The sequence below is a fragment of the Erpetoichthys calabaricus genome, chromosome 2, assembly GCF_900747795.2.
Source record: "Erpetoichthys calabaricus chromosome 2, fErpCal1.3, whole genome shotgun sequence".
Classification (NCBI taxonomy): Eukaryota; Metazoa; Chordata; class Cladistia; order Polypteriformes; family Polypteridae; genus Erpetoichthys; species Erpetoichthys calabaricus.
In genome coordinates, this window is record NC_041395.2 from 169,568,416 (window position 1) to 169,582,559 (window position 14,144).

The 14,144-nt window shown below is 38.1% G+C and overlaps 1 protein-coding gene and 1 long non-coding RNA gene across 5 annotated transcripts in view; one reads left to right on the plus strand and one right to left on the minus strand.

Annotated features, from left to right (window-relative positions):
- Positions 1-625: 625 nt before the first annotated feature.
- On the minus strand, positions 626-5,182 carry LOC127526793 (uncharacterized). The gene is made up of 3 exons (XR_007934230.1): positions 5,079-5,182; positions 3,315-3,453; positions 626-1,828 (listed from the first exon to the last, which is right to left on the minus strand). It is a non-coding gene; the product is annotated as an uncharacterized LOC127526793 (long non-coding RNA).
- A 62-nt stretch (positions 5,183-5,244) lies between these two features.
- Positions 5,245-14,144, plus strand: part of gigyf2 (GRB10 interacting GYF protein 2) — a 351,366-nt gene continuing 342,466 nt past the window's right edge. For all 4 annotated transcript variants that reach the window (XM_051923549.1, XM_051923550.1, XM_051923551.1 and 1 more), the window contains exon 1: positions 5,245-5,346. The gene's annotated coding sequence lies outside the window, so the exon portion shown is untranslated. The remainder of the gene's footprint in view (positions 5,347-14,144) is intronic.

Genomic DNA, 14,144 nt, shown 5'->3' on the forward strand with positions numbered 1-14,144 from the left:
GGGTTGGTTGTTTCTTTGCACTTGATTTTACATGGGTTGGTTACAGCTATACACAAACCTCTGTAGAAAAACTGGTCTCAGAAAATGAATGGCAGGAAAATTAGAAGCATTGCACATTGATTCAAAAATACTTTTGTATGACAACTCTCTCTCTCTCAAAGCAAACAAAGTTGTTCTGCCACATATTGTTTATGTATTCTTGCTATTTATAAAACCTGGGCCCTATGCAGGGTGCATTCTTTGGGTAAGTCAAAGGTGTGGAAAAAATAAACATACAGGCCTCCATGTCAAATTATCTTAGTATTACTAGCTTTGATTTTTGAAAATGTGTTCTTTCTTATTGAAACTATGGTCTCTAAATGTTTCTGATTTTAACTTCATGTACATGTGAATTGACCTCTTGACTGCCAGGAGACTGGTATTTGACATAAATTTGTACTGACACCGGATTCATGCTTGGATTTGTATTTGATAAGAAAACTGGCACAGGGCTGAATTTCCACATTTTTGAATTTGTACAAAGACATGCAAGAGGGCTGGGAGATCAGCAATCAATTCACATTCTCAATAACAACTAGATAGAAAACAGAGAAGCTTGGTAAGAATAAAATGCCTTGCATAAATAAGCAAACAAGCAAAAACTGAAAAGAATGGGGAACAATGAGTTTAGGATATGATTGCATCACATTTTTTATGTGTTTTTACATTTGCTTTGAGGATTACCTGAATGTTAAAAGATTTGTCATTTTTAACCTGTTTGTATGCAGATAACTGCACATTTGTAACGAGTGCATGCAAATAAAAGCTGTAATTTCTAAAATTATTACAGACCAATGGTTTTGTCATCTTTATTAAAAACAGAATTTTGACAAGCGCCACACCATTTTTGTCACAGGAAATGACTACAGAGAAGAGGCCATATACAGAAGCTTCTTCTATTATAAATTCCCTCCTTTTCTTTTATCTTATTCCTTATCTTTCTTCATATCTTTACATTTTATTATGATAGTCTATAATTATATCTGATTATAATGAAACAAAATCTAAAATGTATCAAAGGGGAAAGGCTTACGAATATCATGTGTCATTATTTACAAACACAACCTAAGACATGCGATTGAGCAGATACTATAGTGAGTATTTATTACCTGGTTATTTCTTTTTCATTTTAGTTCTGTCCAGAATGGTGCTTTCCAATCCCAGTCCCAGGGGAGCACTGTAGCTGTACGCTTTTGTTCCGACCATTTTCATCTCTAATTGATCTTATTGGTTAATTAGCTGGTCATTTTTCTTGTATTATTCTGCATTTACAGAATAGCAAATGTGTGAGATTTACATTTATAAGTAAGTTAGATAAATCATACACCACTATTGGTGCAGTTTGCTTGCTTAATAGTATCCTAATAATGACACAGGTCCACAAATGAATAATTTCTAAACACTAATGATACATTTATAGTTGTCATAAATTGCTGATTTTGCACACAACATATATAAATCTTTTAAAAATGATGTAGTGACCATTTATTTCTTTGCTAGGATGTCTGCAATTCTGAAACTCTCTATTCATTCCAAGTAACCATTTAGTGGTATTTAATTACAGCTAAAGAGTCCAAAAACGAGAGGCACACAAAAGTCAGCAAAACATTATCAGTACAAATGCACTTTTATCTGACACAGCATGTCCATACATTCCCAGATTATGAAAACTAGCCATGATGATTTAACATTTTCTTTCCACTTCTTCTGTGTTCAGCTTCTATATTTTAACTCTTGCCTTTAGCTACTCTACATGACACTGTCATAGTGAATAGGATGTTGTGGAAACCTGCTGAAAACATCAACAGATATCACCATTTGTACAAATTTTGAAAGAAAGGACAACATTCCACTTCACATAATGTAACACTGAACATTTATAATGTGGCCTTGGATGTAATATAACAATAAATACAACAACATCAAATCAAAGAATTGTTTAAACAATCATGCACAACTTAATTTAGAAGAGTTGCAGACAGCAGTGTCATGCTAAAATATATAATATAGAAAATAGCTCTGTTGAAGATTTCATATACAGTATAATCATTTCTCCATCCATCTTCAAACCTGCTTAATCGGGTTTTTGTCAGTATGGTCTATATAGAAAATAAAACACTTCCAAAACTAAAATGTTCAGGGCACAGTTTTAGTAAAAACAGCTAGTGTGCTAGTGCAACTGAAAACTTGCATATATAAAAGAAATAGTTTTTTTTGTAAAAGTGAAAATGTACTTGCTGGTTAAAAAATTTAATGTTTTTGTACAGCAAAACTACTCCAGAAGAATGCTAAGTTTACTGTGAATAAGACAAGACAATCTTATAGCGTCCCTCTACCTATGCAAAAATAACCATTTATTCAACAAAGTAAACCTAAAGAATGGATGAGAGTAAACAGAGAAAAAATCATTGATGCATTTCTGGGCTATCCAAACAAGAACATAGACCCCATCAATTGAGATGTCTTGCCCACTTTCCCACCTCAAAATATTACATATACTCCCTTTTACACCTTCACATTGGTCTCCCTGTCATCTCTCTTCCTCAACCCAGTTAAGTGTAAGAGCCATCTCACCTCTTGGTGAGGCTCATCTCTTGGGACTAACATGACAACATCATACTATAAAAGACACAGATGGCTGAACACTTTACTAGCAAAAACCTTTCACTCAGTGCTCTACATGCAAATATAAGTAATTTTACGGTATCAAAATGTGTTTTCCTGAAGTAAGGAAAGAAGTGGGAGATGAGGTAGTATAACTTTCTTCAGAGAGGCTCAATTTTAATTTTCCATTTCAAAATTCTTACCATTATACTGTCACATTTTATTTTACACCCTCCCCCTCTTAACTTTTCTTTAACCAGACTGATCCAAATATACTGATTTGAGATGTAATAAAACTTACAGGAACCAATCTCATCGATTTAACACTTGAATTATCATTTAATTTACTAAACTGACAACTCATGCAACAAATGAGAAAACCAAGTGGCTGATGTAATAGTAAATACTGTATATCCAGCAAAACATGTATGCTGTTGTAACAGCAAGAGATGAAGCAGGCTGCCTACTGCTGAGAGAAAAAGCAGTTAGTTTCTCCTTAACCCCAAATGGGATAAAGAACATGAGCAGATGTGCTTGATAATGCAAACCACAAAGGTCTGTAGAGCTTGATAAGGCATGTTGTACTAATCAATTGTTATTATTTTTTTTTTTTAAACACATATAAAACCCAGTATAAGCCATACTGTATGTGTAGGGCAGGGACTACTAACCTACACAGAAATGCTCCAGAGAGGTTGCTAAAATCATTTTTTTTCTTAACCCTGTCTCATATTTATTTTGTTAGATCATAAAATGAAGATTAAAAACTTTGATGAGCTGAAATCTTGACAGAATAACAGATGGTGCCTGCTCATAAAAACAGAAAAATTAGAAATGAAAAAAGTGATGCTCAAACAAAGAAGTAGAAAAAAGTAGGAATGGTATAAAAAAGTGGACATAGGATTCCATAAAACTGACATTTGAACAACGAGAGCCCAAAAACAAAACAATCCTGGTCAAAAACACTGAAATTCCAACATCTAGATGGAGTTACTGTATATGCAGAACATGTAGTAAACTGAAACTGGAAAAAATACATCAGAAATGATTTACCAAAAATTTAAGCCAGTAGGGTATTTTGACATATCTTAAAAAAATGAACAATGATTTCAAAGCATTCGTAAGTAATTCTTATGAACACAAACAGTTTGAATTATGTCAAGCTACCTTAATTTGGGGTGTTCATAACAAATGTAATAATTTACTTCATTTGACAGAAGTACATAATAAAATAGAATAACAATGTTAAATATCTGAAATATTAAAATGTGTGCTTCAAATTAAATGGTTATAGTGTAAATTATTCTTGACTGTAACAAAAATTTTTAATTTTTCACCCTTTGATAGAGGTCTGTGTAGGGCTAGATCAAAAATCAAAGATAACATCATTTTCATTATCAATGGCATTAACATAGTTTAAAATGATACACCAACATGCTTATATTTTAAATTTGTAATTTTTAACATTTTGAGAGTGGCTCTTAGATGGCTAGGACTGCTGGTTATAAATCAAATGTCAGCAAAATTATTACATTCATAATCAGCAACCTCAAAATAGCATAAAACAACTCTCCATATGCCAATAACACCGATCCCCAAGTTTTGCGAAATGAAATAATTTTGTCCCTTTGCATCCCATTAGGGGGTCAACCCCTGGGCATGTACAACTTCAATTCACATTTTTGCTGTAGACACCTGTTGGTTTACTGTTTATCCTAAGGGTTTGCTTTCCTGCACAGAATATGGTTCAAACATGGCCAAAAAAATAAGGATTTTTCAGGTCTAGGAAGCTTGAATAACTAGGCATCAAGATAAGTCAAAATTATATGTGGGGAACCCGCAAAAAAAATATCAGAAGTGATTTCAAAAATGTTTATAAATAATTCTAATGCACGCAATTATTTAAACTTAAATAATGAATATGATTACTGTTGAGACTGGGAAAAAGTGACAATCATACAAGCGGCAAACTGTAAATCACATAAAAAAACTTTGAAATTGAGTGGAGGTTAAAGTGTTGCCCCAACCATATGAATTTTGAAACAACTGCATTATAGACTACATGGTATTAGTTTGTAAAAGCTTTAGAATGATGTGCTACATACACAATGAATCCAAAAAATATGTAACGTCTATCCGTGATCAGACATACGGGCCTAAAATCAACAAGAGTAAGTGAAAAAAAAAGCAACAGAACGAGAAATCATTGAGGCAGAGAAACTTATATGCAGCCCTTTTTCCCCCAACAATTGACATCAAATAAAATCATTTATACATTTGGCAGTTTGAACATTGAAGGTTTAGAGCCACGCAGAGAGGTTGAGTATGCTACCACGGTTTCGGCCAACAAACGCTACTCCAAGCCAAAAGCTAAAAACACGAGAGAGAAAGAAATCAAATACCGTTTTAGCAAAGACAGTTTAAAAATGTAAAACAATTTGTGTACCCTCATATGCAGTGCCAAATCGCGATTATAATATGTGCCAGGTGTCCTGATTGATCGACAAAGCGATCAGGTAGAGAAGCATCTGCAGAGCCCCCTGACGGTGTGGCAAATAGCTTGAGTCGGCCGCCACTAATCCAAAGCCATCCGGGTCCCAAGTGGGTTATATCTGGTCACGTGACGAGGCGCAGCCATCTTGTTTTGGTTACGAAGAGAGACAGAGAGCTCGTATAGGAACTTGCACTGTCAGCGACGCAGAGGTAAGGGAAAATTACTTTTACAGAATTTTTTGACCAAAAGAGTGATAGCTCTGGAAGCATTCGGTTTTATCCCGTGTGATGCCCAGTGAAACTGTGGCGACTGCCAATTGGTTTGGGCTCCGCATGGCGAGTTGGCCCCACAGCAGCGGTCTCGATTGCTTTGAAAGGCGAGAGTGGAAGAACGAAGAGTAGCTTAGGTGGTGCACGAAACACCGATGGACAGGTCAGGCCGCTCGCAGAGTTCTGGAGGGAGGGGTTGAAATCGACTCACATGTCAGAGTAGTTTGTTTTACATTGCCCGTAGTTGTCATGAGAGAACATCGGTTTCCATAAGTGGCATAAGGCAAAAAAAGTTCTGGCAGAGTGATGTCTGTGTCAGTTTGCATGTGCTCCAAATGTTTATCTGACTGACACATGGAATGTTTGAGGATAGGTGCACTCGGTTGTTATCCATCAGGGAATCCGGTGTCACTCAAGATAATATAAAAAGTCACAAGTCCACAAGTTTTTCTGCTTTCAGGAAGCTCGTGTTTAACTATAGTTAACAGTTCGTTCTCCCGACTGATAACCCTGTCTGGAGCAGTGGGCACAGTGGCATCCAACTTTTTACTTAGAAAGTTGAAGGTAGCCTTCGTTATGAAGTCGGCGTGGCATTCGAGAAGCATACTGGAAAATCAACGCAGACGACCCTCTGCACTTTTTGGAAGCCCCTTCCGAGCATTTTTCACAAAAATGGGAAACAAGATGATCTAACAGGTGCCAGTAAGTGACACGGGGTTCATTAGCATTTACGCCAGAGGAAACCGGGTGTTGTTCGCCCTGAATCGTGTTTCACGTTTGTGGGTAAAGAATGTGAACTACACCATCAAATGGAAGGTATTTAGGTGATGGGATTCAATTTTACCTGTAGACGTTTGCCCAAATGTTGACGGTTTAAATCTTCAGTCAGCCTGTTAAGAAGCAACCACTGCCGGAAAGAACGGGATAAAATAGCTCATGGCCGTTAGAGGAAAAACAAAGAAACAAAATACATCACCGGGAATCTAAAAATAATGTTTATTTTAAACACTTTATTGGACATAAATTGGCCAGACTCTGTGGAAGTTTCAACTCCAGAAACGTGGATGAAAACATGTGGAGTGTCTGGTCTTTCCTGTGTGTCGGCATTGACTGCTGAGCGAGGAGCAGTTCCTTATTCACAGCTGTCAGAAGTTTAGAGATCACTGTTTTGTGTTACCTCCTCTTTAATTATTTCTGAAATTAATGGATTGGGTCTGCACATCTCCCTGTGACACAGCATCTTTAGTGTGGGACAAATACATTACCTGTATTGCTTTTTTTTTTTTTTTAATAAAGAACTGTACATAACTCTTCATGGATTGGTGGAAGAGATTTTGATTTGATCAATTTTGGATTTTGACTTTGAAACTAATCCTAACCAGATGTTCATATTTTTTAAAAGAATTTTGGAAATAGTCATTTTGAACACTTTTTCAGTTTTTGCTTACCATACTTGTTTTTGTTACTTTTTAGTTGCCAGTTTTTAAAAATTGCCAGTACATATCTGTGTCTTTCAGTTTAATACTCAGAGCTAAAGTAATAGACTGGTAATAGTAGGTAACCATTGCATATACATTCACTACGACTACTGTGATTTCCAAGCCTTTCTGCTTTAAAGAGAGTGATAGGTTATTTTAAAACTAGGGGGCTTTGCCCCCTGCTCGCTTCGCTCGCCAACCCCTGGTGTTGGGTAGCCCGAAATACATTGATGTATGTATGAGATATATTGGAGTGTAAAGGTATAGATGATGAACAAAGGAAGTAAAGAACCCATAGCATGGCAAATTAGAAAGATATATTGGAATATTTCTTTATACACAACATTTGTAGTAAAGATGGTGTGTTGTCCTTGAATGAGTTTTCCTTGGTATGGAGTATCTACAACTTTAACTTTAATGTCAGATGAACGCCGAACTCTTGAGAAGGCTACATAAAGTTGTCCATGTCCAAGTACAGGCTCAGAGAGGTATATGCCAACTCTGTCCATGGTTTGTCCTTGGGATTTGTTGATCGTCATGGCAAATGCAGGTTTAATGGGAAATTGGTGTCGTTTAAGTGTAAAAGGTAATTCCAGGTAAGAACTTGGAACGTCAACTATAGGAATCAAAACAGTATTGTTAGAATGTGATCCTGTAAGTACTTTTTTAGACTTAGCTAATGGGTGACCGTTTATGACTTCAGCGACGTTTCTCATTATCAGCTCTGTGTATTGCTTGTTTTCAGGAAGGGTCTGCCATTGCCAGCTGGTGGCCTGATATTTACCCCGGTCGATGCAAAAGGAAATGAACTATTGTAGGATCCAATGCAGTCCATAAAGTTTTTACTTTCGGGTACATTGTTAGTTAGAAGCTTCCGTAGATATTCAGGAAAGTCATCTAAAGGAGGCAGTCTAACATGACCCTTTTGACAACAACGTGTAAACTCATTAGTTGTAGTGCCAGTTGTTTCTTCAGGGAAGTTAAGTGAATGACAATGACAGCAAATGATATTCATTAATCCTATTAATAGTGGACTCATTACAGAATGCATTGTCAGCTAATTGGCGGAATTGTTTAGCGGCTGTTTGTCGTTCCTTTCTTTGCCGTTGATGTATTGCCTCTGCTATTTGAGAGTCGCGTTGTAGGCGCCTGCGTTCATTAATTGTATTCAGGCGGGCTCGTTTCTGTATGTCTGTCAGTTGAGATGTTTCGTTTTGGAGCCGTGACTTCTTTGGTTGCGTTGTTTGAGAAGCGCGTTGTAGGCGCCTGCGTTCATTGTTTTTATACAGATGGGCTCGTGTTTGTAGCCCCGTTAGTCGAGCTCTTTCGTTTTGGAGCTGTGCCTGCTTTGCTTGCGGCATTTCAGACGCGCGTTGTAGGCGCCTGCGTTCATTGGTTTTATCCAGGCGGGCTTGTGTGTGTATCTCCATCAGTTATGGTGTTTAGTTTTGAACCCGTGCCTGCTTTGCTTCCGCAGTATCAGATGCACGTTGTAGGCGCCTGTGTTCATTGTATTTGTCCATGCGGGCTCGTGTTTGTAGCTCCGTTAGTCGAGCTGTTTGGTTTTGGAGCCGAGACAGTTTAGCTTTGAAGGTTTCAGACGCGCGTTGTAGGCACCTACGTTTAATGATTTTATCTATGCGGGCTCGTTTTTGTAGCTCCGTTAGTTGAGCTGGATCGTTTTGGAGCCGTGACCGTGACTCCATTAGTTATCCGTTGTCTACCGTTAGTAATATGGATAATTGCACTTACTGTTAATACGGAGCGTTTTCTGTGGTTGTACTGTTAATAATGCATCACTGTAATGTGATTCACATATGCTATATGGTTTGGACGTGTGAGGATGCTGAACGTTTAATACGGAGAGTTCGTTTATTCTTATCACCCGGACCATGCTGTGTAGTGTGGACGTTTAGTTCAGAAGCGCGTTGTAGGCGCATGTGCCTTTCGTACTTTCTCGCGCCTTCCGTACTATCTTTGTGGACCTTTGCGGACCCCGTAGTGTCTTCCGTTTGACTCTGGGGTGCAGTGCAGAATCCTCTTTTCTGTGTGCTGTAGGCGCCTGCACACTATGTCTCCTGCGTCCATCGCCGTGTACCTGGGTCCGTGCCTTCCGGTTTACCATTCTCGGTTAGTAATATGGATGTCACTGCACAAGTCACAGTTAATTATTTTATTTAAATTTGCATCATTAAAGAATGGAATAGTATCTCTCAGAATCACATTTTTTTTCCTTCATTCGACAGTGTGATTGAATGCAAGAATAGGAATTATTACAATAAATATTTAAACAAAAGTGATTCAATAGTAATAAAATATTAGCTATAAAGTCTTGTGATTTCATGCAAATACTTTGTAAATGAACACTGTTATACCACCAAGTAATGTTTATAGAGGAGTGTTTCTTGAATGATTATTCTTTCTTATGACTTGTGTTTTAACAACTTGAGACACACAAGCTACATTCACAGTGCAGTTGAAGAGTGATTCCGGTGTGATATTTGGTTCTATTTTTTTGTTGTCAAGTTGTTCAAATAAACTTTTTCAAATGACCCAAATCTGATATAAGTGTGCATATACATTAACCCCGAATGTGTTCAGCAGGTACAAAATTAATCAAAACAAACAAATCAGATTGACGACCACGACTCACCCTTCTCCTCTAAGCAGCCTATGTAGGAACTAACAGCTAGTGATGCTTGGTGACTCAAATATACTCTTTTGAAAAACAACTTTTCTGCTTGTATGATTTTTTACTTGCTGCATTTATTATTGTTTTGTCCTCTTTTTCTGTATCTCCCATCAGTTGTGAAACAATATACACAAGCTTAGAAAGCTTTTTCTAGTGTGACTGACTGGTTCACTTTCCATATAGTGCCGGTGGAGGGTCAATATGTATTGCTTATGCTCTGAAGATAGGAGGGGTAGTGATTCCCACCCCATATTCCACCTGTGTTGAAGAGGGTGGTAAACTACATCTAAGAAGATAAGGACAGAGAAAAAACATTTCTAAACCTTTTCATTTGAGTCTGAACTCCTATGAGAATTCCTCTTTAGACAAATGAATTTGAACAGTGCATGAGAGAGAGGCTATTGAAACAAACAAACGGTTTTAAACTTTATAGTGAACTAATCGTGGAGCTGGTGAAAAGCTGCCTAATCTTACATTATAGAAACATTATCCCAAATGAAACCTTTAACTAAAGTAAAAATGTTGTTCTTCACTAAAGCAAAGCTTTTGAAATGAAAAAGTAGTATATGCTTAGTGCGATGTTCTTTTCTATGACTCAGTATGCCATAGTAATGGGGTGTGTAAATGTATGTATGTGTAATGTATATATCTTTGTCTGTGTGTGTATAAAAACATTTTTTTTAAATCTAAAAATTGGGCTGCATTAATTGTTTTGTGAAGTTCAAAACCATCTGCAAATTCACAAGCTCATGATGGTAAGCAAGAGCAATACTGGCAATGCACTACTTTTATTATTATTATTATTACATTTGTTTTCCTTACTAGAGGTGAGTCTGCAAAGCATGAAACACATTTTACTTGTACACTGGTGAATGAACACTGCAGTTTTCAAACAAAGTGATTTTTGAAAAAGAGAACCCTTCAAAAAATGAGTTTGTTTGTGTCCTCAAAGTGATAATAAAGAAACTAGAACCAGAAACACTTATAACGGCCTGTGGTGCACATATAAACACCAGACAAACATACTACACGTAGCCATTATTTTATTTTTCCCAAGCTACACATTTTTTTTGGTTCTTTAGACAAGACTATGTAAGGGAATTCTCCATCTCTTTTCTATGTAAACTGAAACACTGTGAGCCTATTCTTTTCTCATGAGTGAAGTAACTGTTGCATTGTCATGATATTTAAGTACCATATTTTTTGCACCATAAGACGCACCTGACCATTAGACGCACCTAGGTTTAGAGGAGGAAAACAAGAAAAAAAATCTGAACCAAATGGTGTACTAATATGTTTAATAAAATATAGCAGAATAATATTTCAACCATGTAAATTCAACAGCGGTATTAAGAAACATCATCACTGTCATTAACAAATAAGGAGAGACTTTAAGGTTCAAGCACTCTTCTAGTTTTATGGAATCCCCAAGAACTCCTCATCACTAGTGTCAGAATTTATGAAGCTCAGTTGCTCACAGTCACTTTGCAGCAGCATGTACCTATCATCACGCGGCATAACCTGTCCAAAGCCACCAGGTGACAAAGTACCTTTGGACCAATGCTCCCTGAAGTTATATCGCCAGTCTAGTCCCATCTATATTTGTAATGCCACAAAGCCTTTCATCTCATGTTTTGTTGTGGGTTTCCAGTTTGAAAAACGAGAATGCGGTACAAGCACAGCCCTCGATTCAAAAAATTGCTCTGTATACCTGTTTGTCTCGTCTGACAGTAGCTGAAAGACAGCTTCAGGAAAGAACAGCCTGAAGTAGTCCAGCGGCTGGTAATCTGTCGAGTCCAACAGCAAGCCATACTGTCTTGTGAAGTCCGGTAGCCAGTTTGGCTCCCTTGGATCAATGTCTAGGTATTCCTCCTACATGAACCTTGCCATAGGTGCATCGGCTGCACGACTATGCTCAGCTGGGGCGGCATTGGCTGCTGTCCCGATCAGCTGATGCCAGTTCCTCACTCTCTTGTTCGATCTCCTGATCACTCTCAACAAAATCAGATTCTGAAAAATCAGAGTCCGACTTAGTAATAATGCACAAAACATTGTCTGCTGAGTATTTTGTTTTCTGCACTCGCTTCGCTCCCTCGTGAGATGTCGATGCCATCTTGCCAAAATTATGTCACAGGTGCCTTGTCACACTTACAGGTAATTTAACTTTGTCACCATTAAAATATCCAACTACGCCACCTAGTTTTATTAAGAGACTGGGAACTCCTGAAATTTACCAATAATAGCACAAAGGTTTCTTTAAATTGGGCGGTGAGTAAACACACAATGAAAGACACAACAGTAATTTCAGAAAAAAGCAACAGTAAGTTCTATTACACAAGACAATATAAGGTACATTAAAAAGATAAATAAACATAACAAAACCTAAACATATCAGGAATTAATTTCCTTTTTTTAAAAAGGAAAATACACAGTCCACACTCTAAAAGTCCGTTAAAAACAAGAATTGGAGGATACAACCTTTAGTGGTGCAGAGTCCAGTTTGTGTACTGTGTTAACCCAACACTTAATCGTTCAACTGTCCACGGATACCCTCTTTTCACCAGACACTTGTTTCCCAACAGAAGTTGTGTCAAAACATTGAATCCCTGTCAGCGTCTCTTCGTCGTTCCTTTTTTTTTTCCACTCTGGGCTCCTTGTGTTGCTCTGACCTAGGCACGCCTCATTTCTCGTCTGCCAGCTTTGCTTGGTCCTTTCATGCGGCTTCCCTCTCTCGCTGGACCCACAACCGGCGTCTCCTTTTGGAGCTGTCTCTTCCTCCCTGGAAGTGTTGCCATCCTTGTGCCTCACGTCGTGCCAACCACGTACCCTTGTCTGCCTGCGAGCCCCTGTGCTCTGTCCGAGTATCTTGGCAGCGTTTTCTGTGGATTGTCCCTTTTCCTTCATCTGTGCTTTCAGGTCACCCAGAATCTCTGCCTTGAATGCTAGTCTCCAGTCTGCCTGTGAATGAAAACTGTCCTAAACTACATTGTGAAGGACTATGGCCGTAAGTTTTACTAAGTAACATAACAACTAACAGCTAAAAGTATACATAGCCTGATCCTGGAAGGGATGCACAAAAACAGACCTGCAAAATAAAGCAACCCTACATGGCATGTCTGGAGTAACACAATGCCACAATTAGTGTGAGATGATGCAAACAGAAGTTTGTTTGTTTTTTTCGATTGAATGCCAGGGTTTGCCATTGAATATAAAACATTTTTAAAATAAATTTGAGTTATGACACATTTTTAACATTTGAGCTAACAGCCCTAGTTCACACATCTCTGAAAAGATCAAACGTGTCTCATATGTGGAAAAATTCAGAATAAGTCAATTTTATACAGATCATCCATCCATCCATTTTCAACCCCCCGCTGAATCCAAACGCAGGGTCACGGGGGTCTGCTGGAGCCAATCCCAGCCAACACAGGGCACAAGGCAGGAAGCAATCCCACCGCAGGACACACACAAACACACCCACACACCATGCATACACTAGGGCCAATTTAGAATCGCCAATCCACCTAACCAGCATGTCTTTGGACTGTGGGAGGAAACCGGAGCGCCCGGAGGAAACCCACGCAGACACGGGGAGAACATGCAAACTCCACGCAGGGAGGACCCGGGAAGCGAACCCGGGTCCCCAGGTCTCCCAACTGCGAGGCAGCAGCGCTACCCACTGCACCACCGTGCCGCCCCTATACAGATCATTTCCTTGAATTATTTGGATTGGTTTAAATAAAATATTGCAGTGGGACCATGTGTACCATTTTGTCACTAGCACTACAACTGAGGTTGCATCTTTTTTTCCCCCCTAACGTTCTCTGTAGTGGGAATGCACCTATCTAGGTCAAAATGTTGAACTCCGGTCCTCAAGCGCAACTGTAGCTTGAGTCAACATTTTCTTAAAATGGTTACAAGTTTCCTAACAAGTTTTTGCTGCTAATTAACTCTTCTATCCTAATTTTAATGGTCATATTTAAGACTAGACCCCTTAATTATTTAGTTTTTTCGTAATTAAAAGACAAGCAATAATGAGATACAAAAGAAGCAAACACATGACCAGCAATCTTTGTCTGTCATTCGGTATCTAAAAGTAAAGAAGTGAAGATCTCAGTAATGTTGATCTGCTCAGGTCCACAAAACATTTTAATGGTGTTCTTAGCAAAATGAAAAGTAGCCGTTTTGGAAATGTCTTCTGTGGCAGAATGAGAACACCAACAAGCCATGGAATTAAATAACTGGTTTAATTAACAATAATTGGCTTCTAATTAAATAACCAGTTGCATTCATATTGGTTAGAGTCTGAATCCCCGACTTAGCTGGTCATCTGTTGGCTCACTTCACTTTTCATGTTTTTTGGCTGTGGTTTCAGGAAAAAATTAAGAAATTCATAGGACTGAATCTTAAATTAAAGGTCAATTAAAATAGAGGGAAAAGTAGTTAATCAGTAGCAAAAACTGATCACTAATTAAGAAAAGGGTCAGACTGAAAACCTGCAGTCACAATAATGCTCCACAACTGGAGTTGGAGACCACTACTTACCACTGTAAAAGAGAAACAAATAA